A 22,390-nucleotide genomic window follows, 5' to 3' on the forward strand; every position below is an offset into this window, starting at 1 on the left:
GCACTGCTTCGGGTCGGCCTTGGTCGGCAAGATTCTGTTGAAATTCTGATGTTGAAGGTATCCGTAATATTATAAATTTTCTCGCATAGGTAACTCGATGAAATAGACTGGGATCTTCCTGGCATTACCGTATCTAGGTTTAGAAAACCACTTCACCTTCTTATTCAAATAAGTCATTTCCAGAAATATCGTGAGGAAGACCTTTGACAACTGCTTTCATCATTTTCTCGTTAGCCGTCTTAAAAGTTTGAAATTGAATTTCATTTTAACAGAATGTCTTGCTATAATTCTGTAGTCATCACTGTTTTTCAGAAATATCTTAAGTTCTACTGCCTTAATTTGAGCATCAAATTGTTCAATGTAAAAGTTCACAAAAATCAATCTTAGGTTCTTCCAATCAACTTCTGCCTCTTAGAGGATGATGGAAAGGATCCTTTTCTTCTTTTCGAGTAATTATTTTTCTGCGGAGCAGCTAAATGATCCACCAGTTCTTCATCACTACAAAAAATCATACTTATTTTACGTTTTAATTTCTGATAATTCGCGATAGGCAAGTTTATGCTTAACAGTCTTTTTGGCGTCTGCCACTTCTGCGTATGTTCATCTATAATGAATCTATAATGAAGGGAGTTTTTTTTTTTTTTTTTTTTTTCAGAGCTTCTTCATGACTGGTGCTGGCACCCTCTTGTGATAATGGTATCTTCTGGATTAAAAAGCTTTCTTTTCGGAATGCCGTTAATAGCTTTTAAAATTTTACGAATGGATGCTGAAATTCAAAACAGCCATGTCTTACATGTGGTTGTATATAAGTTAGCGAAAAGTTAAGAGAAAAAAAAAAAAAAAAAAAAAAAAAACTGAAGCAAAGGAAATTATAAGTGGAAGAATGAAGTATGAACATAACGTTTTCAAAATTTTTATAATTAGCATATTAAGTACAAAAACTGTAGTAGTTAACATCACAATAATTTAATATCATAGATTTTTCTCTAAGTCTGCTTTTAATCTACTACTAAGCAATGTTCTTTTTATTTCCCTACCTAATATTTTAAAACTCACAGCATTTATAATAAGCCAATGATTAAGTTAAAAAGTATGGTACTAGAACATGTATTTCAAATCTTTTTTAGTTAAAATTAATATAATATTAATAATAACACTCTACATTTAAACTAATCTGTATTAAAGTTCTTAAAATTTTTGGGATAATAACTCACCCTCGTCTGCAGAAATGAAACATAAGAATTACAACTGGAAATAAATAGAAAATAAAAAATGAATAAATAAATAGTAAATAAATAATAAAACCGAAAGGTGGAAAATATTAAAATAAACATGAAATAATATATTCAAATAATAATATGTATGTGTTAATATGTAATAAGCTTAGGTATGTTCGGTATTGTTACTATTGTTTTATCTATTACAATATTTTGTAAACGGTTTAAATATGTGCAGCATAATTTTCTGGATGAGATGTGTAAATGAATATTTTTATCTTTACAATTGTGGATAACTTTGGAATTTGTTTTCAAGTGTGCTGTTATCTGCCGTATCAATTCTATATTACCATGAATTTGTTGTAAATGGTTTGGGTTTTTATGTTAATTCTATGTTACTAAGTTTTTATCTTTATTAATTCTATGCTTTTACGAAATTTGTTGTAAATAAATTGACTGTTGTAATAAAAAAATTATAAATTAATTCTTTTCCTGTTTAACTTGCCTGTAATGGCCTATTCTGTCTTTTTGATTTTTACATGAAATAAGTTTAGAAAAGAGATAAAAGTGATTACAAAGCCTCATATTGATGAGATATAAATAAAATAAAATATTCGTCTATCTTCAGCTTATTTCCTCATCTTCTTGTAAATTATTCATGAAGTGTAAAAAGTTTATTGGCTTGTTAATTGCTTTAGGTGAAAACATACTTTTATATGCTTAATGCAGAGTGTAGCTTCAATGCTAATAAAGAAATTGATAAACATTTTTTATATAATTTTAAAGAGTAAAACGCTACATTAATAATTTGAATTCACTTATTTATTATCAGAAAATGAGTAACTTCTTTAACTAGTGATGGTATACCGTACTTAACTGTACATTACATTTTTTTTACTTGACAACTATGCATTTATGCAGACAACTATGCTTACTTGACAACTATGCTATGCAGTAAATATTTAGAAACAGAAAGAATGCAAGAAACAGTTGAAAAAATTTTTTTGTATTTTCAAAAATTAATCCATGCTGCATATAGAAATCAAGGTGCATCAAATCAAATAGTTTTGTTTTGTACCGGTAATAAATCAAATATTTTAGTTCTATACACAGAATTATATTTCAAGGTAGAAAAGGATTATGCTTTTTAAAAGAACCATACCCCTCATAAATTTTATAAACGAAACAGGAAGGAAACAAAAATACTTCATTGCTTTAGAGTTACCATAAATTAAGAATTTATATTTAAAATTAGATGCGCATTTAAAGATTCTTAAAAAATACCAAGAAATGAAATACAAAATTGTTAAGCTTTTTATATCGTAAAAAATATATTAAACATTTTTTCCCTCTATTAAAATACAGTTTAAATTACAGTTGTCCTAGATTATCGGTGAGCCCGGTCTTGGCACACCTAGGGTTCGCCGTTTGATTTTAGGAAAGATTTCAAGGTAAACATTTAAAACTAATATAGAATAAGGAGATTAGCATACAGCCAAAAAAATAACATAGAAATGTCTTTTCAAACAATTCCTTTTATACCCTAAAAATATCTGGAAGATTTTTTTGAAGAATGAGGGTCTTAAAAACTAAACATGGCTAAAATATATGGACTGATTTGTGTTGAGCTGTCATCTACTATAAATAAAGAAGGTTCAGAGTAACCTATAGTAACCTATAAATCCTTTTTCATTCGATTTTTTTGTGCGTACAGAAGGAAATTTTTAGGTGTGTCCAGACCGGACACACTGTGCCGCAAAGTGTTAACACCCCACATCTTCAAAAAAGGTTCATTAAAATCCTTTCAGTCCTATACAAATTTGTTTATTGGTATATGTTTCAGAAAGAGCACTGGGGTGAAAATTCATTGAAATATTGTTAAGGGCTAAATTAAAAAAAATTACAGCATAATATATTTTCCAAAAATTATACGCTACTATATTTCATTGAAATACTTTTATGGTACAATGATTACATTACTAAATTTTTAAGAGTCACTGCAAGTAAAATTATTAAATACTGCTGAATAGAAGTAGCAAAAATGTGTTGCATTATTCCCTAATAGTGAATCAGACTGTAAGAGTAATGAGGTATGATCGCTTAGCAATGAATCGTAGCTGGTTTATATGATGTCAGTAACACCGACAGTGTTGTCATATGAGCCAGTGTAAAACACAAGCAGAATATATATTCATCAATTAAAGGGAGAATGAAATTTCACCTGATTCATATATGCATACTACGCAATTGACATCGTACAAAACAAGTTCTGAATCATTTTTATAATTGATATCATACAAAAAAGGTTCTCAGTTATTTGATACACTTTTGTAGATATTGTATGCGATCGTCATCAGCATATATATTCTAAATCATCTTTATTATCAAAAAATGGTTCAGATATTTCCTTACATTTAAAATATTAGATCTATTGCTTCACAGTAACGCTACTTTGTATTTATGTATGTGTTAATCCATCGTAGAACGATGTACTGTTACTTCCGTTGTACAATTCAAACTACTTCCTTATACTTAGAATGTAAATCTTTAAGAACGATGCATTAAAATGATTTTCATAAAAATCTGAAGGCGAATTAGCTTCAAGTGTAGTATTTTACAAGCAATAGACAAAGATAACCGTTTAATTAAGAGTCTGAGAGATGAATGATAAAACAAATACACATGCAGCCAATGTAAAATGTATGCAGAATGTATCTTTATAAATTAAAAAGAAAATGGAATTTAACCTGATTCATTTATATATACAATGCAAAATTAGGAAACATAGATTAAAAGTTTCAGGTATAGCCCTAAAATCTCACTTCCTGCTCACTTCGACCCCCTTAAGGTATCAAAAATTAACTTAATTTCTTACCTTACTATCCTCTTTTCCCTTCTTCTTCCTCTTTCTTCTTTGGAATTTGTACTGGAAAACATAATTCCTTCTTTTCTCATAATTTCCCCCCTCAATTTATTCAGAGTAAGTGCATCTGTCATATCATACGTGAAAATAATGGTGAGTAATTTTCCAATCATACTCGCCAGATCAACACTAACGTCGGTTCAATACAAAATGCGAATTTATTTGTAGTTCAAACACTTAGGTACAATACAGAGAGCAAAAGGTTTATAATTCTTTTTAGAGATATCAAATCTTTCCACATTTAAATTATAACTAAAATTTTTATTGCAATAACTAGCCATTACTTGCGATACTCCTAACTACAAATACATTGTTGCGAACTATAGGTTCGTGGAGATTTTTCAGTACCTACTTCAGATGATTAGAGGAAAGAATAGACTTAGACAGTAATTTTATTCCATTTTTAGCCGGATTGGAAAATATTCCCTTATTTCTCCTGTAACACAGTCTGTGTTTTTACACCTCCTTCTATAAATAAAGGAACTTAAAAGTCAATGCTTTCAACGGTGTAACATTTTTTTTTTATAGTGATTCAGCTTGTTGGGAAATGATTATGCACGAAAACAATATTATATAAATATTGTGGCTTTAGTTTTATTTTGTATTACTTTCGTGGAAGCTTTTAACCTCAATTTACACGTTTCCAGGATATGTTAGAAGGCATCTTATTATTGTATCTCAAAAATCTTAGCCATTAATAATATTTTATCATAATTTTGAAGCATCAAAATAAGTTTCTTTTTTTCCAACCCCCCCCCCCCCAATTAAAGAATTTTAAGAACATTTTCATGTTAACATTTTACAATAAGTTCACTGTAAAAGACAGCTTTCGAAGAGCTTCAAATAAATGCACTTCCCAATGTACAATACATTGAAAGAAGTCGGTTTAGGAATAATAAATGCATAATTTAGTTTAATAGTCATTCGAACTGAAGTTCCTGTTACTCTATTATTTTAATTACGTTTACATTAACATTAAAAATAGGCCTGGTGAAGCAGCAGCACCACAGGTCCGAAGTTCGATCCCCGGGCTGGGCAAGGTTGACTCAGCCTTTCAGCCCTGGAGTGGGTTTATAAAATGAGTACTAAGTTCGCTTGGGACCAAACACCGGGGGACCTGCGACAAACCTAAGTTTTACCCCTTCCTTCACAAATATTGATTATTATGGAAATTCCAGCCCTTGCTTCAACAAAAGGAAGTACTTTTCTTAACAGAACTAATAAGTCGAAAACGACTCTAAGCGATTTGGAGAACATTTGTGGTATTTTTTGACTCAATAAAGAAAAAAAAACTGAAATATGTTTTTTCTTTTTGTTTTGGAGTAACGCATGTAACAGTCATTTCTGTTTGTTAAATCATAAGAAATCCCAACATCTACATTAATACTCTAAACCTTACTAAAGTGTAATAGGCATAACTTGAAAGTGCGGTCTCCAAAGCATTCTTCATTTCCTTTTAAACTATTCATAGTATTATCACTTCCGAATGCAAGAATTCTATTTTTCTGACCATCATCAATTTTTTTTTTTTTTTAATTTCAGCGGATTTTTTAATAATATCTTCAAAGTTATTTGGAAGTGAATGAAAGCCAAGGGACTTATAAGATATTTCTTCCGCCTTCTTAGCGTGCTTTCGCTGTGTAGTGGTCTGCACGCTGGGCGCATATTCCAGTGGTCTGCGGTTCTATTTCCGGCGAAGGAGTTGCTCACGTTTCATGACTCCTGCTCCCAAAAAATACCTAACAGTCTCTACAGACTTATGGCGATTACACATTGATGTTTCTGTTAATACAAAGTTTGGTACATTAGTAATGAAATCTAAACCTTTTTTCTAAATCATGTGCAAAGGTTTTCTTATATATCGTCGGAATGGCTGTTAATTTTCCCGACCTCTTCTAAAAAAACTAAATATTTCTGTATTTCAGTTTCCGATTAATCTCTTGTACATGCATGACTTTTCTTATCTCTTCTATACTTATTAGAATACCTCTATTGCAAATGTTAGATTGGAAAGATTGGAAAATCCATTGCTTGTTTGTACTTTCCAACATATGTTTCAATCTAAATAACCTACCATCATAATCTAGGGCTTTTTGGTCCATCCGAGTTTGAGTATATTCCATTTTTCTAAAAGACCTTGTTAACAGAACTCTTAACGTAACCAGTTCAGTATAGTGCGACAAGCTGACAAAATAGGGCGGGGAAAAAAAAAAAAAAAAAAAAAAAAAAAACCAGCTTCTAGAAATGGGTCTTTAAGAAAGATCAAATGTGACGAGCGAGCCACATGTGACTGACTTGGTATAACAAACGGAAAGTGAAATGTCATAAACTCATCCTTTTTACTTCCTTGTACGAAGTAAAAAGGAAGTATTGTAATCGCGAAAAGTTTCAGGCAGCATATTTTAACGAAAATATCCATTTTGACCGCTATCGAATGCAATTAAACGATGTTTTTGAGTGATATCTGTACGTAAGAACAGAATAAAAGACTCATTTCCTCCAAAAAAATTATAAAACTGCCTTAAAATTAATTCTGAAGAGAATTTTTCGTGGCGTCTGTACGAACGTATGTACGTACGTACGTATATCGCATAACTCAAAAACGAGTAGCCTCAGAACGTTGAAATTTTGTATATAGGACTGCTATAACATGTAGATATGCACCTCGTATTTTGGTTCCAATCGGCCGCACCAAACGTATATAAATATATTTATATATATATATATATATCCACTCTGTTACCCGGCTCAGTGATCTCAGTTTCTTTACTCTTATATGTTTGTAAATTGTACATTTTTTGCTTTAAAAATGATTGAATTATGTTGTTTTTATCTTCCGGTTAAGGTTTTTATGCCTTTAATAAATCTGTATGCAATATTTTTAGAATTATCAACAATTTTAAAGTTTTTTAAGTGCCGCTAAGCCTTTTTTATGGCGGCCATTGATTGTTTACATTTGAAACAGCAGACTAGTGGATTTATTGCCAATCTAGAGAAACTTAGCTTCGCAACAACAAAGATAACGCCTTCATTTTTTATTGCCAATTAAATCATGCTTAATCTTTTCTGGAATTTTTTCGAGGAAATAAGTGTTTAAGATTTACTTCGTAATTTTTAATATACGAAGTGAGAACTGAATTAATTGAATGAGAAATACTCAATCGTCTGTGAAAAACTGTTTCTTTTTTTTTTTTTTTTTTTTTTTTTGTTTTTGTTTTGTTTGCTTAATTTCTTTTATACATCGTTCTAGCTTTATTATAGTATTTGAATAGAACATGTAGCAACGATTAGATAATTCTATTCTTTAAATGACATAAATTTTGTGCATTATGAGTTATAATATGAACGAAATATAATACTGTTAAGTGAATCTAGCGCCAGAGTGTCGCTATGGTAAACAAATACTAGAGTGAATTTTAAAGAATGCATTTATTCTATTGTGGTTTATGCGCTGTCGGCGAAGTAGATTTAATTCAATCCAATAAGTTTAAATGAAATGCAAGAAAAAATGCGCATAATTTAGTATTCCGTACAAGGAAGTCATGTGGTGTACACATCAGATTTTTTAACTTATGCGAAGAGGTGGAAAAAGAAGGCCAAACGGGAATCAGGATTAAAAGCTATTTCCGATTAATCAGGAATAAAATCCTCAAAACTGTTTTAGGATAAGGATATTTCAGGACATCAGCGAGAAAAATCTCAGATTACCGATATCACTCACAAAGTAATCTCTAAAGCACACGATTCACGGAATTAACTCTTAAAAACATCTAAGCAACTCATTCGCACTGATTCTTGGAGCCGTAGTTATATAGAGTTGTCTGGCCATCTGGAAGCTTCGGTAAAAATCGCTACTAGAACTTTAAAAATGCCTTTCCAGAAACCTTTAGAAGGCCATCGATTTGGTGAGAAATTACCAAATGTCGCTATTTTTATCAAAAATTTTTTCAACGCACATCATTAGAGTTTTCCGCTGTCTCAGCTTCTAGCTGAGCTGCTTTCAGATTTGAAACATTTATGGATTCAGAACTACAAGATCTGGATTCCTACATACGAAACAAAGACTCACGCAAATACGTGCTGCAAATTCGATTACGCAAAATGGAATAAAACCAATTCATGGCATTATATCAATTCACAGAAACAGAAAGATAATCAAATAGATTCAGATATTTACAGAAATTTACAGCTCAATAATTACTACTTCTAGCAATGGCAACAGACTGTGCATAATCCAGTACTTGAAGCTGTTACATAGCTATTGCATTTAAAAAATATGATTGTATATGGAGGATTATTGTTTAATAATGAACAAAATAACTTGCTTGCAGCATTTGTCTTACGTGCATTACTACAAATAATATAAAAGATTAATTTAGGGAAATAAAGACTAAAGCTAAAATCGTATTTTCGTTAACTTCCTTTTTTATCTCCCGAACATCAGGTTTGGGGAAATAGTGGAGTCTGTGTCTGTCGAATTCGTGGGGATTATTTCACAGAATGAAAAAACCTACTATCTATATTAAAACTTTTGTACGTGATGTAAGACAATAAGTCACATTACGCGTCATACTGTCTTAAACAAGAGGTAGTAAGGATTAAGCATATAATTTTTATTGAAGGTTTTGTGTGTATTACTTACAACTTATAAATTGTAAAAATACTGTATGTAGAATTACTTACATCTTATAAATTGTAATTTATAAATATAGATATTTATAAATTGTAAGAAATGAATATAGAATTACTTACAACTTATAAACTGTAATTTAATTTCTCATTTTCGTGATTTCTTATAAATTTTTAGATTCTGGCGAATTGGTAAAGAATTCTTTCAGAAATGTGGTAACGTAAGAAAAACAATTTCATCTAAAAAAAAGAGAGCCGGGGGCGACACGAGGGTTAGATCTGATTCGATTCGATGGGGAAATAGGCTAGCTGTAGAATTTTCTTTTATCTAAAACTGGGTCCTGTTCTGTAAGATTCGCCATTTAGAATTCTGTCAACATACGTTATGTCGCAGCACGGTTTTTCCGCTGCAGCTGAGGGTCATTAAAATCGTCTGCAACCAGGTCACAGAAAAGGCTTTATCTGTTTGGCCGAAGATACCTTTCTTCTGACGACTGAGACATATTTTACTTCTTTTCCCTTGAAAGAGATATAATTTACGTTCCTTCTTAAAAACATTAATTCCATCAGTATCTTCTGGTACTAACTTCTATCAATGCCTTGAATCTAATACCGAACTGCTATCTATGAACACCTATGATCTAAGCCAGTGGTCTCAAACTAACGGCTCCCGAAATAATTTTATGCTGCCCGACAAGACATTTTCATTATGTATTTGTTGCAAAGCCTTGAAGATTTAGTTATTTCAAATCAGAGTTTGTATTATTTTCATTTCTATTAAAAAAAGAACATGAATAACTCTCCACATAATCTATAAATGTAGCTAATTAATTTACAGTAGAATATAAAGCTTATTCAAAGACTTGAAAATAACTTAAAAATACAGATTTTATTAATTTTTATTCGTACTTGTCAAAAAATAAATGAGCTCAGTTATGAATTTTTGCACGAAGAAAAATCGCTTTGTTTGGGAATACGCTTAAATGTGAAAATTCTTTTCGCGGCTGAAAATTATTAGCAAAAGACATCGATTGACCGATAAGCATCTATAATATGTGATGAAGCTAGTTTTAGTAATTTCTCTCCAAGACTACAATTTTTATCAGTATCGGAACGTCATCAAGTCTCAAGCTGTAGTAAGGAGTAAAATGTTTATAATATACTAACATGTTTTTTATTTATGCATCGAAGAAAAATTTAATAAATAAAAGAAAGAGACAAGGTTGTCATTATTTATTCTCAAATTTTGTTCTACTTGATAAATTATCACTCTAAAATAAGAATTTTTTTACATTTTTTGTTTAGTTTAAATTAAAATAAGTGGTTTAATGATTAATTAATTAGAATTGTATGATAGAAATATTAGTCTAAGACCTTTAATATTTGGCTATCGATATATTTGAATAACAAAGTGTAATCAACAAAAATATCTTTAGCAAAATTTATATTTCAGATCAGAAAAAAATTATAAATTTGAATTTTTTTCCTTTGCGGCATTATCACTATTGTTTATGTACGTTTTCATAAATATTTAGCAAGAGAAATTTAAAGTATCTTTTATTTTGTTAACAAAAGTTTTGATTTTGATGGAAAAAAAATATTCTTTCCTGTCAGCTGCTTTTATTTCGTGAATTCAGCCCTCGTGCAGTTTGAGTTTGAGACCACTTAGCTTAAGCGATGACAGAATATAAAACCGCCTCATTGAATGCAGCAGCAACAATGACCACACAAAAGGAATTCGCCTTTCAAGGCTCAGATAGCATGGTACAATGGAAATAAAGAGTGTAACTAAATGCCTCTGTAATTTAGCTCTTCGCGAAAGGCCTTCCTTCTTTTAGCTCACCCAGTGCAAACAGTATCTTCATGTGTGATTATAACAAGAAATTAAACTTCTACAGGTGTTGTGGAAATTTTGCTGGCATCACTAGTTATATTTTAAATTTTGTTAAATAAAACTATCGGATTAATTTAGCCGTTCACAGCACAAATCAATTAACTCCACTTTTTGAAATATTCTTAAATTTAAGTATTAAAGCACTTGGCTAAGTCATAGCTTTTTTAATTTATAATAAATTTTCCAAATAATAAAGATTAACATCATTAAATAACAATTTTTTGGACGTTAAATAATAATTTGCTTGGTTTATTTAATTATGGCAAAGCACACTAGGGCTATCTGCCTAAGGGGAGGGATGCCCTCGTGGAGAACTTTCTAAGGGAAACTGACTCGTATACACGTTACACATGGGTAAAACCAGGAAAGCGCCCATGCAGCCAGCCCGTTCGTGGGATTCGAACCTCGAACCGAACTACCAGTGTTTGGCGACTTTACCGCTCGGCCGCTGGTAGGCGCCGTTTAAATAATATATATATATATATATATATATATTTTTTTTTTTAAGAAGCCATATAAATCAACTTCGTACTCAAAGTCGTCGCAACAATTCAACTCAAATTCACTAGCACATGCTGAATGATAATAAATTAAAGCAAAATAAATTAGTCAGTCATAGTCTAGTAGCCACAGAATCAAGTGTTGTGTTTGAATTATTATAAATAACAAGTTCAGTTTGATAGTTTTAAAAAAATAAATATTATAACTAATATTATCAAGATGAATGAGATTAATAACATTCTGAATGTGGAAAATAGTGAATCACCTGATGGTTCTTCAATATTATTTGTTAACAGTAAGTCTGGCTCAAGAAAACAGCTATGTTTTTCTTCGTATTCTTCTGATTGCAACAGTAAAAATATTGCAACAAACGGCATTGGTTGGGAGGAAGTTGTAATCTTGATAATTGGGCTCGATATTTACAAAAAGTTTGCAGTACAGGAATAGAGGAGGAAATTTAATACTTTAAAAAACATTGGCCGATTTAATATGCAAATGTCTTCAGAAGTGCAATCAAAAAATTATTTCGGATGAGAAAGAGGCTTCCATGAAGACATTTTATAGTTTACATAGTCAACTTCAGCAAAATATTTTCTTAAGAAGTTTCATTGAAGTTAAAGAAATAAAAAAGAAGGCTCCCTACAAATAACATTTAAGAACCAAGATAACATTCCTTTACATATTATTTTCGAAAAGACAGACATGATATTCCTATTTACAAAAAATATTTTAGGGACATTTATCAGGTGAATGTCGAGCAGATATATACAAACGTTCTTCTAAAGAACAAGTTACGTATTTGGTTGATCAGCGCAATGGCCGTGTTGTAAGCAATAAAATAAGAGGACACTATTGTGATTTAGCTACCTTAAATGGTACTTACATATTAACGCAACCAGGCCAAAATTCGCATAAATTGCCAAATTTGGCGACCCTACTTACGGCAACCCTACGTGTTATACGTAGTTTTGTAAAAAGAGCATGTGGAAACCATGTACACGTCGACTTATTTTTACTCTTAAAAAAACATCTCAGAATTGCACAAAAAATGGCATTGCGCACACTCTTGACTTTATCCATGTACACTGCTATTTTCTCATAAATTACAAAAATTTGCACGAAAATGCAGGAAAATTATGTGAATCTTTTCAGTTAGCAGCAAAAAATAGCAGTGTACATGGATAAAGTCAAGAGTGTGCGCAATGCCATTTTGTGCAATTCTGGGATGTTAAGTAAAAATAAGTCGACGTGTACATGGTTATGGCGAATACGGTTTTCAATCAGTGCTAAAAGCAATAGCCAAAAGATTTCCGCCGAAAAAATAATTCTGCAACTTATTCAAATTCGAAACCGGAAGGCTTTAATTGCTATTTTATATTTTAAAACAAAATAATATAAAAAACTGTATTAAAATTATCTGTAATTAATAAATGTACATTTTCTTTCTATTCATACTTTTTTACTCAAACTTACAAATCGCGCCAACCTGGTTGCGATAATACGTAAGTACCAATTAAATTTACTTGATTGCTAGAACCTACTGGAACTGATAAGTGATCATTCGCTGAGTTCTACTGAGTCAGTAACAACAACAGAATCAGTTAAAATAAAAGTTACAACAACAACAGTTAAAATACCCTTTTATTTTATTTTAACTCAAATATATTCACAGATGGTTCCACTTGGGCGTAAGAAAGCCAGCACTTATGGTTTTAACTTAAAAGTAGAAAACATAAAAATAATTAATTTTTCAGTTGAATAATCTGCCGAAGCTGCACAAAGCTATTTAATGCGTAATTGGCTTTTTGGCTAATATCACAGACGTAGATTAATAGGCTATTAACATTCACATCCGTAAAATCGGAAGCTTTAACTAGTAGCAACAACGCGACCGAAAGGCAGAACACGCTGCGTCTGAAGTAGCTTAAATCTCAGCTGAAACAGTATTTTCTACCCTACTTTGCATAAAGCAGGAAACTGAAAACTCATTCTGGCAGGAAAGCGTAGGTAGGAAAATGAAAATGTAAAGGAAAGGCTGTTTCCAAAATCAAAATCAACTGTTAAAAAAATAAAATGCTACCCCACAACACACATATTCTAAAATACAGAGAGTCATTTCCAGTCTACACTAATCAGTACACCATAGCTCAAATCCAAGACTGTAATATTTAGATCCTGACTTAAGAAAATGTATGAGCTATACGTCACGCAATGTAAAAAGGAAAATGTAGTACCAATGAAAGAAAAATATTACTATAAGGCATTCTCTCCAAAATTTAATTTACATTTTAAACAACCGTCTAAGGCTACATGCCAGATTTGTGGTTCTTTGCAAATAAAAATTTAGTCTTCAGATGGTGAGGGAATTCAGATGGCAGAAATTAAAAGGAAAACTCACTGAGAAGAGGCTGATCAAGCTCGTAGTCATATGGCAGCATCCGAAAATGTTTTCGTACTTTCTTTTTACTTAGAAAAAGCTTCAATTTAGTCGCAACTAAATTGAACGCATCCGTAGCTTATTATGAGCGAAATTTATATGTTTATAATTTCAATTGCCATGATTTCGATAAAAATATAAACCACATGTTTGTTTGGCCAGAAAGTGAAGGATCTCATAGGTGTCAAGAAATTTCGTCATGCCTAATAAAGTTCATAAAAATTTATGCTAAAAATTTTGATAAAAAATAGTACCATATTCAGATTTATGTACCGGACGAAATAGAGATATTAAACTATCTTAAGTTTCAGATAGCCTGGCTCAGTAAAACTAGGCGGCCAGTGTAATTCTGATTCAAAATTCGATTACGACCACCTGCATTGCTGATAACGATCACGTGTTTCTGAGATTCCTTTGCCAATGCTTTATTTTTCTTCTTTTTCCCCTTTCTAGTAATTTCGTTCTGCTGATGAGGAGGGACCTTTAGCTGCCTTCGAAACCGATTGAGTGTTTTAATATATGTACGCTAAATACAAGGTTGTTATTGCGATTTTGATTGTCACACTGGCGTGTTTCTCTTCTATTCTATCTTAAGTTTATTGAAACTTGTTCAGAGTATGGAAATAAGAGCTGAGTCAATTGAATTGAAATGTTTGGTAAGTGGACATAGCTATTTGCCTTATGATTCGAATTTTGCCATTTTAAGTCACATACGAAAAAGTTCAAAATATTTTTTCACTAGATGGTTGACATGATGTAATCTAAACAAGTAAAAACAAAGCGCCATTTAATGTAATCCAAATGACTCATCAAGACTTCTTTCTCAACAAAACCTTTGAAAAATTCATTCATTCAAAAGTAACCGTTAGAAGATTTCCAGTAAATTGGCTTAAAATGCTCTTGATAAAGTTAGAAAGGTCCAAACCCCAACTCGTACAATTCAAATGTGAATATAATGAAGATTCAGAATTTAATGTCATAAAGTAGAATTTAATGTCATAAAGTAGAATTTAATGTCATTTAAGTAAATCTGCAACAGGTAGACAGCAAAGTTTTAAAAAAGTAGATCAGCCTTTATGATATTCTAAAGGTAGAACTGTAACAAGGGGAAAAAGAAAAGGCATTGTTGGGAATGGCATCACTAAGCCAACGAATCAAAAGCCAGATAGAGACTGACGTCATGGGACGCCAGAGGAAAACGAACAGTTCCGGTTTAGTTAGCTAAGAACGATGTTTGCATGATGTGGCTAGATAGATATTGTAGCTAGATAAATATTTCATATTCTTTTAACTTGTCTTTATGTGTAAATAAATCTTTTTGCTTAAGTTTCAATGAAGTACTCCATTTATGACAAGATAGCTGTTAATTCATCGGGTAGATGACTTACGAATCCCTTCTGAGCTAGCCATTGTTCGAACGTAACGCCTTACGTAACATAACAGGCATGGTGGAACTGCTGAAATTCGTTCCTGCTGTTAAATATGATTAGTATAAAAACTTGAGAACAAATCGAAATGATGAATTTTCACATATAGATGAGGAAGAAAACATCATTTATATCGCTGAAGAGTTAATCACAAAAAATATGTTATAACAAATCGGATAATATTCAGTTTTACGAAAATATGTAACAAAAATATATAATAATTATCTTTTTATATAATAAGAAACTAAAAAATTTGAACACTGAATTTAATTTTATTACTTTTCTCACTTACCAAATCGATTAACTTGCCCAGTCACATAAAAACTGTAACATTACTGATGATTACTTTTTGGCTATTCTTTCTTATTAGTTTTATATAGCGTTAGATGACAGTTATATCTGTACTTGTACACTTTACAATATTTATTTGAATTAATATTTTAAAGGGAATTAAAAAAACAACATATATTATTTCATTGCATTTCTCCACTTTTTGTTTTATGGAGTTAATCGATTTGTAAATAGGGTGTTTACTGTAATGAAAGTGAAAACATCTTTTTTTGAACAAAATAAAACTATGGAACCATTTATCAATTCCATAAACACACACTAAATTTCTATTTCAACTAAGATAAACAGTAAAGTCATTAGGTTTGTGGGAGAAATATGAAAAATGTGCGATGCCTTCCCCGGGACTCGAACTCTGGGCCTCCTGATTGCTAGCCGGACATGCTTCCAGTTACACCATGAAAGTATGCGGTAAGAAGGAAGAAAATACCTCGCATTCTCCCCCACTTAAAATGCACGTCGCGAGGGCAGGAACCCACTCGCCAAATCCTTGTGGTGACGAATAATCTTCACCATATTTTAGTTCGGGCGCCACTGTAGAGACATAATGTTTATTTCGGGGCAGGAAACATGAAAAATCAGCAGTTTTCTCTCCGGCATTCGAAATCCGTTCCTGGGGCTTGTCACCTGGCGCGCTTTCTCACGAAGCAGGAAAAAAATACCCTACAAAATACTAGAATTAATTTTTAATTTCCTAATCCGTAAAACGAAACGAACGATCTTGTTTTACTTGAACTGTATAAAAATTCTTTTAAAATGGTATTTATTTTCTCTGTTAGAGGGCGTTAGTAATTCATACTTTTCATTTCTCTACCTTAGCAATAATCAACATTAAATGTTTGTCTTCATGTCAGATCGCAAATATCCTTATACTATTCACATTTATTATATGCAAATGCAGCTCTAAGCTGTTACGTTCATAACATATTAGAATATTTTATTAGCAAAATATATGTGTTTATTTCATCAACTGAATTTCTGATGTTAACATATCTTCGCACGTCAAAATATTCTACTGACTAGAAGCCTACACCTGCAGAAGGAATTATTTATATTTGAGTAAAAACATAAAGCCTAACCTGTTTTTATTAAACTAATATATTTTAGTGATACAAACTAATTAAGAAAACAAATCAACAATATAATACGTATTATTAAAGTAATTACAGTCCAGCAAGAGTGGAGTTAAAACTCAGTTATTAATCTATCATCTCTCCAAGAAGGCTATAATTAAACAGAAAAAATTACTTAAAAGACGCAGTCGTTTTACCCATAGTTATTATATGTTAATATGTTTGCTAAACAATGTCGGCCGGGCAACATGTCGTACACATCATTCGAAGTTAATTTAACAGCTTTAAAAAAAAATACGTATCACAATAAACATGCTAATTAGATAATTTTTGTACGTTATTTAAACTGATGAAAAAATTGAAATCTCAAAGAAATTATAAAGAAACTTCATTTTACTTGGGCTTAACTTTACTTAATTTTACTTTTATGAAAATAAAAGGAGAGAAGTAGATAATTACTACCATAAAATACATACTATACTACATACTATGCATACCATAAATATAATACTATCATATATATATATATGCATAAATATTTTAGCCCACCAGCGGCCGAGTGGTAACGTCGCTGAACACTGAGGTTCGAATCCCGCGAACGTACTGTCTGCATGGGCGTTTTCGTGGTTTTTACCATGTGTAACGTGTATACGAGCCAGTTTCCCTTAGAAAGTCCTCCACCAAGGCATCCCTCCCTTAAGGCAGATAGTCCTCGAGTGCTTTGCCGTAATCTAATAAAACCAAACCAAAACCCTAAATATTTTATTTATAAAAAGACACAATTATTCTAAAGTAATCATATTTTGTAAATCTAAATCTATATTTTTATATGAGATAAATTCTATAAATAAGTATATAAGACAGAACAGGTAAAACTTTGAGGCAATACCGTCATTTTTATTAAAATTAGCTTATTCAAGAAATCATTAACAATTCGAATCTGAGAATTAGTTCTCCTATTTAAAGGTACATAGAGTAACCAAATTAGCTTTACGAATTACGCTCTAACCCTACAATCATTAAGATTTCCTAGTTTCATTCTTCACTAATGAGCCCACCAGAGGCTGATTGGTAAAGTTGTTAAACAGATGTAATTCGGTCCAAGGTTCGAATCCCTCGAACAGGCTAGCTGCATTGGCGTTTTCGAAGTTTTCTCCATGTGTAACGTGTATATAAGCCTTTTTCTCTTAGAAAATCTTCCTCACAGGCCTTCCTTTAGGCAGATAGCCCTCGAGTGCTTTATCATAATCAAGTAAACCAATCTTCATTGAATAAAAATTTTGCGCTAATCAATTATCGGTTGTTTTACATCTTTAGATTCATGCTGTAAGATCAGTAAATAAAATCATGTAATTAAGCGGATTATAAAGCAAAAAATAGAGAAAAATCTGGCACTAAGCTCCAATGCCTTAAACATTAACTTAACTTACTTAAATTTGCATTAAAAGAATTTTCAAACGTTTGATTCGTATATGTTAAATTTCATACGAACACGCAAAAGGGCACAAAAGGGAAATAATTTGGAAAAGATCGTCATCATCATCGTCTGTCATCTTTACCGCTACCATAATTTTCACCTTGACGTTTATCTTCCTGGCCCACCAGCGGTAAAGACGCTGAACACTGGTAGTTCGGTCCGAGGTTCGAATCCCGCGAACGGGCTGGCTGCATGGGCGTTTTCGTGGTTTTCCTCAGTAACGTGTATACGAGGCAGTTTCCCTTAGAAAGTCCTCTACGAAGGCATCGCTTCCTTTTGGGCAGATAGCCCTCGTTTGCTTTGCCATAATTAAATAATCCAGTCCAATCCAATCCATTTATCTTCCTCAGATAAATGAAACTAAACAACAGCTAACTATTAAACTAAAAAAAATTGCTTCGGTCAGAAATTTGTTTACTTCAGTTAGATCTTTCGGCACTTTTTTTGGCTATCATCAGATTCCACACGTATGTGCCGAAAGATCTACGTGTCGACGGGACTGTAACAACGATGTAACTAAGGTAAACAAATATTTGGAATGCTTTTCATACTATTTTTTTTACATTTGTTTTAATGTTTAGTTTAAACTTCTGCTAACGACCAGCAATTATAAATCTTCTTTCAGCAAATACTAGAATTTCATTTCAGGAGCCTTTCTCTTGTTATTTATGATTAGACAGAAACAAATTAATGATACATTTGTTATTTTGGCCTTGACTGCGTTTCATTAAATTAGTTCGCAATACGTTCATGGTTCTTTGTTAATTACTAGATGGGAAACACAACAGAGGATGCTGCAAGCATTTTATGTTCATTAACCAATTATTATTATTTGAAACATCATCTTTCCATAGTCATCACGAAAATGCAAATTGGCTACGTGAATATTTAAACCGAGGATTTGAACATCTTAGAGCCAGAATTTTCGGCAACCTAGCGTCTAGTTTACTTCCTCGCCAGCTATGCCAGAGTTTATTCCAGGTTTTGCCTTTTTTCTGGACAACATTAAAAGTGCTTCGTTAAGTATTTGAGCCAGCTTATGTAGTTTCAGACTATGATACTTACATTTTAAACTTCAGCATCTGTTTCTTTAAGTACGCGCAAGTGACGAAATTTTGTTTTATGAGTACAAGTGGTGTCTCTTGTTAAATTTAAAGAATTAATTAAAATGTTATTTTAATCTTCGTAGGAATTTGTCATCTTAGTTTAGGCTGGAGTGATAACTCGCTTGTCACACTACTAAGGTCTGAAAAGACATTGATTTAAGCTTTTACTCATGTCAAATTTAAAAATAAAATTAATTTTGGACAAATCTAACATATTTGGGAAAGCATTGTACTGGTTACGAAGCAATAAAATTATAAGAAGCTTGACTCCCGTACCACAAAAATTAACCGGGATATTTAATTTCAAAATTTGCAGTTTGTGATTTCATTTTCAACTTGTCTTCAGGATTAGGTTAAGTCATAATAATCTGAGAAAATAAATTTAAATGAAGTAGAGCTAAAATGGGTGTAATTTAATACGCCGTACAAAGAAGTCATGTGATGCCCACATCATATTTTTTAAAAATAATTTAGCCGCATTTTGAATTTATTTCTTGAAAAAATTACCATAATTAACGGACGTTGTCCTTCTTTTTAATCAAGTTGTTTAATTTCATGAGAAAAATTGTTCCCTCTTTTTTTGGCTTGCTTATTGCTAAAGGCAAGTGATGGGCATCTCTGGACCTTCTTAAAGCATCTAAACGCTCTCTCCGTGGCATATATGTGATCACAAAGCTGATAACTGAAAGAAATAAATGTCTAAGCATCAAAAAATCTCATGCTATTAAATATATGAATTTTTTATGAAGTTCACATAAATGAAATTCAAAAAGAACGACAGAAAATTATTTTAAGAAAAATGAAAACAATTAAAAAAATATTTAAACTTTTCGCATTTTTGTTTCATATAAAGAGTATGATCGTTTACACATGTCAAACTCTGCACCTCAAATGAACCAAATAGTCATCAGCATAAAATAGGACGGGGCGCAAAGGAAAAATGCTATTTTCTTAGTCAATGGTGCATTGAAAAAGTAATTACCACATAAAATCTCCTCTAATACTTTATTTCTTTAAAAAAATATATAGAGAGAAAGAACATAAAGAAAACTTTATAGTATATGGATACCTATTGTTTCTCTCCCGGCACCAGGCGTACAATCAGCGGCAGAGCGGTAAAATCGCTGAACACTGATGGTTATACCTGGGTTCGATTTCAGGCAAATGGACTGGCTAAATGGGCTTTTCCGTGTTTTTCTCCAATGTGTACAGTGGATACGAGCCAACTTCCCTTAGAAAGTCTTCCGCGAAGGCATCCCTCCTTAGACAGATAGTCTCAAATGCTTTGCCATAATCAAATATACCAAGCCAAACAAACCTAGAACCAGCTTTTGGAGACATGCTTGGACTAACGATGTCACATCTGAAACAAGATTAATACCTGTTAACCTTCACCTTGCTGGGAGTTTGTTCGTTTTCATAAATGCGAAACGCTTTTTTCACACTGATACGTACTACCGAACATAGAAATAATGTACAATGAAATTTGCGAATTTCTGGGAATCACGCAAGCAAATATTTGAAGAATTCGCGATTACCCACTTTACTGAATATTTGATTTAGAGTTGAGTTGCACTGAATTTCTATTAATTTCATCTGTAAATGACCTGGTACTTTCTTGACACCGGTTGAGAGAATATTTTTTTAAAGCGACCGACTCAACCGTCCTTTTTAGTACCCGAGATTAGCGGACCCATGATACTGGATGAAGTTCCAATTTTTATTAATATAATATAATTGCATACTTTTTATTATATTCTTGGACCACAGAAAAATTATTCAAGGGACGTATGCGGCTCACAAGCAGCGAATTCGACAGGCTTGGTGTACACCAGTGATATCCACTGTTGTAAGATCAACAAATTATACTATTTACTGTGGTTGTAAGATAACAAATTATATTATTTACTGTGGACTTCCTACTATGCTAGTATTTTTCTGCTTCCTTTTGATATTGTGAATTATACAGATACACAGCGCACAGACGCAGTGTACACGTAAAAATTTCTGAAAGAGAACATGTGAAAACTGATTTTGATAAATCTGCTACTTTTCATAAGTGCTGATAGTGTAACGTTTTTGTTAACGTGTATATATTTATTTATGTTCTTGTAACGGTTTAAAGTGTTCAAAATGGCATTCTGAATTTCTTATATTTCTTATGTTCTTTCTTGCATTTAGTCTCTTCTGTTCTCGTTACAAATTTATTTACAACACTAACTATTAGTGAGTAAAATCAGCATTTTGAAATTTTTCCTGTTATTAATTTTAATAATATATTACTTAATATTGGTTGAATAAAGCGTATTTTTCGACTCGGACATCAACACACGTCTTAAACTGGTCCTTGTGCTCATCTACTGGTGCACAATTAATTGCTTAATCATACTCAGAATTTCAGTTTTCTCGCTTCTGTTGAACAGAAGTTTTCAGAAGTTTTCGCGCTTCTGTGAACACGCTAATATCAGTCAAAAATCAAACTTCAAAAAATCAAAAAATCAAATTCGCTACAAAGTTTAACAACTCAGAATGGACATGAATTTTAAGAATATTATGATATATTTATTCTGAAGCCTTTTTTAATCCACAATTTTTTTTTATAATTTCATTTAAAAACATTTGCCCCAAAATTTCTCTTTCTACGAAACGCAGAGAGTATACAGCTTTAATCTAGCTATTCTGTGTCTAGGCCATTATCGAAGCACAGAAAACGGTAATCGAACCTTTAAAGGATCTCCAAATGGTTTGGTTTGGTTTATTTAATTATGGCAAAGCACACTAGAGCTATCTGCCTAAGGGGAGGGATGCTTTCGTGGAGTACTTTCTAAAGGAATCTGGCTCGTATATACGTTACACATGGGGAAAAACCATGAAAACGCCCATGCAGCCAGCCCGTTCGCGGGATTCGAACGTCTTACCGAACTACCACAGCGACTTTACCGCTCGGCCGGTGGTGGGCCTCGATCTCCAAATGTATCTACTAACTTGGGAAGAGTGCTTGCCAGCTCATTCCCAATAAGTATCGTTGCGATATCAAGCTAAAAGAAAGTTTAAAATAGGAATAACATATGTTAATTAATGATTATAAAGAATGCAATTTCGCGTTTATTGCTGTGCATGTAGTACCACAATATAAATCCTAAATTTTAAAATAATATTGCAGTATGGGCCTTCCCGTAAGCAATACGTCAGATTACCTACTAACTATACCAATATCTAAGATCGGACGTGTCAAACTTTAGTACCACAACTACATATTACAATGATTATTTTTCAATAGAAATATTGAAAAAATATATTTTGCCATTTGCACAACATATCGGCTATTTGTATTAAATATGTACACATAAAAAATATT

At 32.0% G+C, this 22,390-nt stretch overlaps 1 long non-coding RNA gene across 3 annotated transcripts in view; it reads right to left on the reverse strand.

Annotated features, from left to right (window-relative positions):
• Positions 1 to 22,390, reverse strand: part of LOC118187336 (uncharacterized) — a 70,041-nt gene that overhangs the window by 22,405 nt on the left and 25,246 nt on the right. For 2 of the 3 annotated variants that reach the window (XR_004757926.2, XR_004757925.2), the window contains one exon: positions 19,540 to 19,714. The exons of the other annotated variant lie outside the window; for it this stretch is intronic. This is a non-coding gene — a long non-coding RNA (uncharacterized LOC118187336). The remainder of the gene's footprint in view (positions 1 to 19,539; positions 19,715 to 22,390) is intronic. 3 annotated transcript variants of the gene reach the window in all.

Source organism: Stegodyphus dumicola, chromosome X2, assembly GCF_044657685.1.
Source record: "Stegodyphus dumicola isolate Sdum_Otavi_A_Nest chromosome X2, ASM4465768v1".
Lineage (NCBI taxonomy): Eukaryota > Metazoa > Arthropoda > Arachnida > Araneae > Eresidae > Stegodyphus > Stegodyphus dumicola.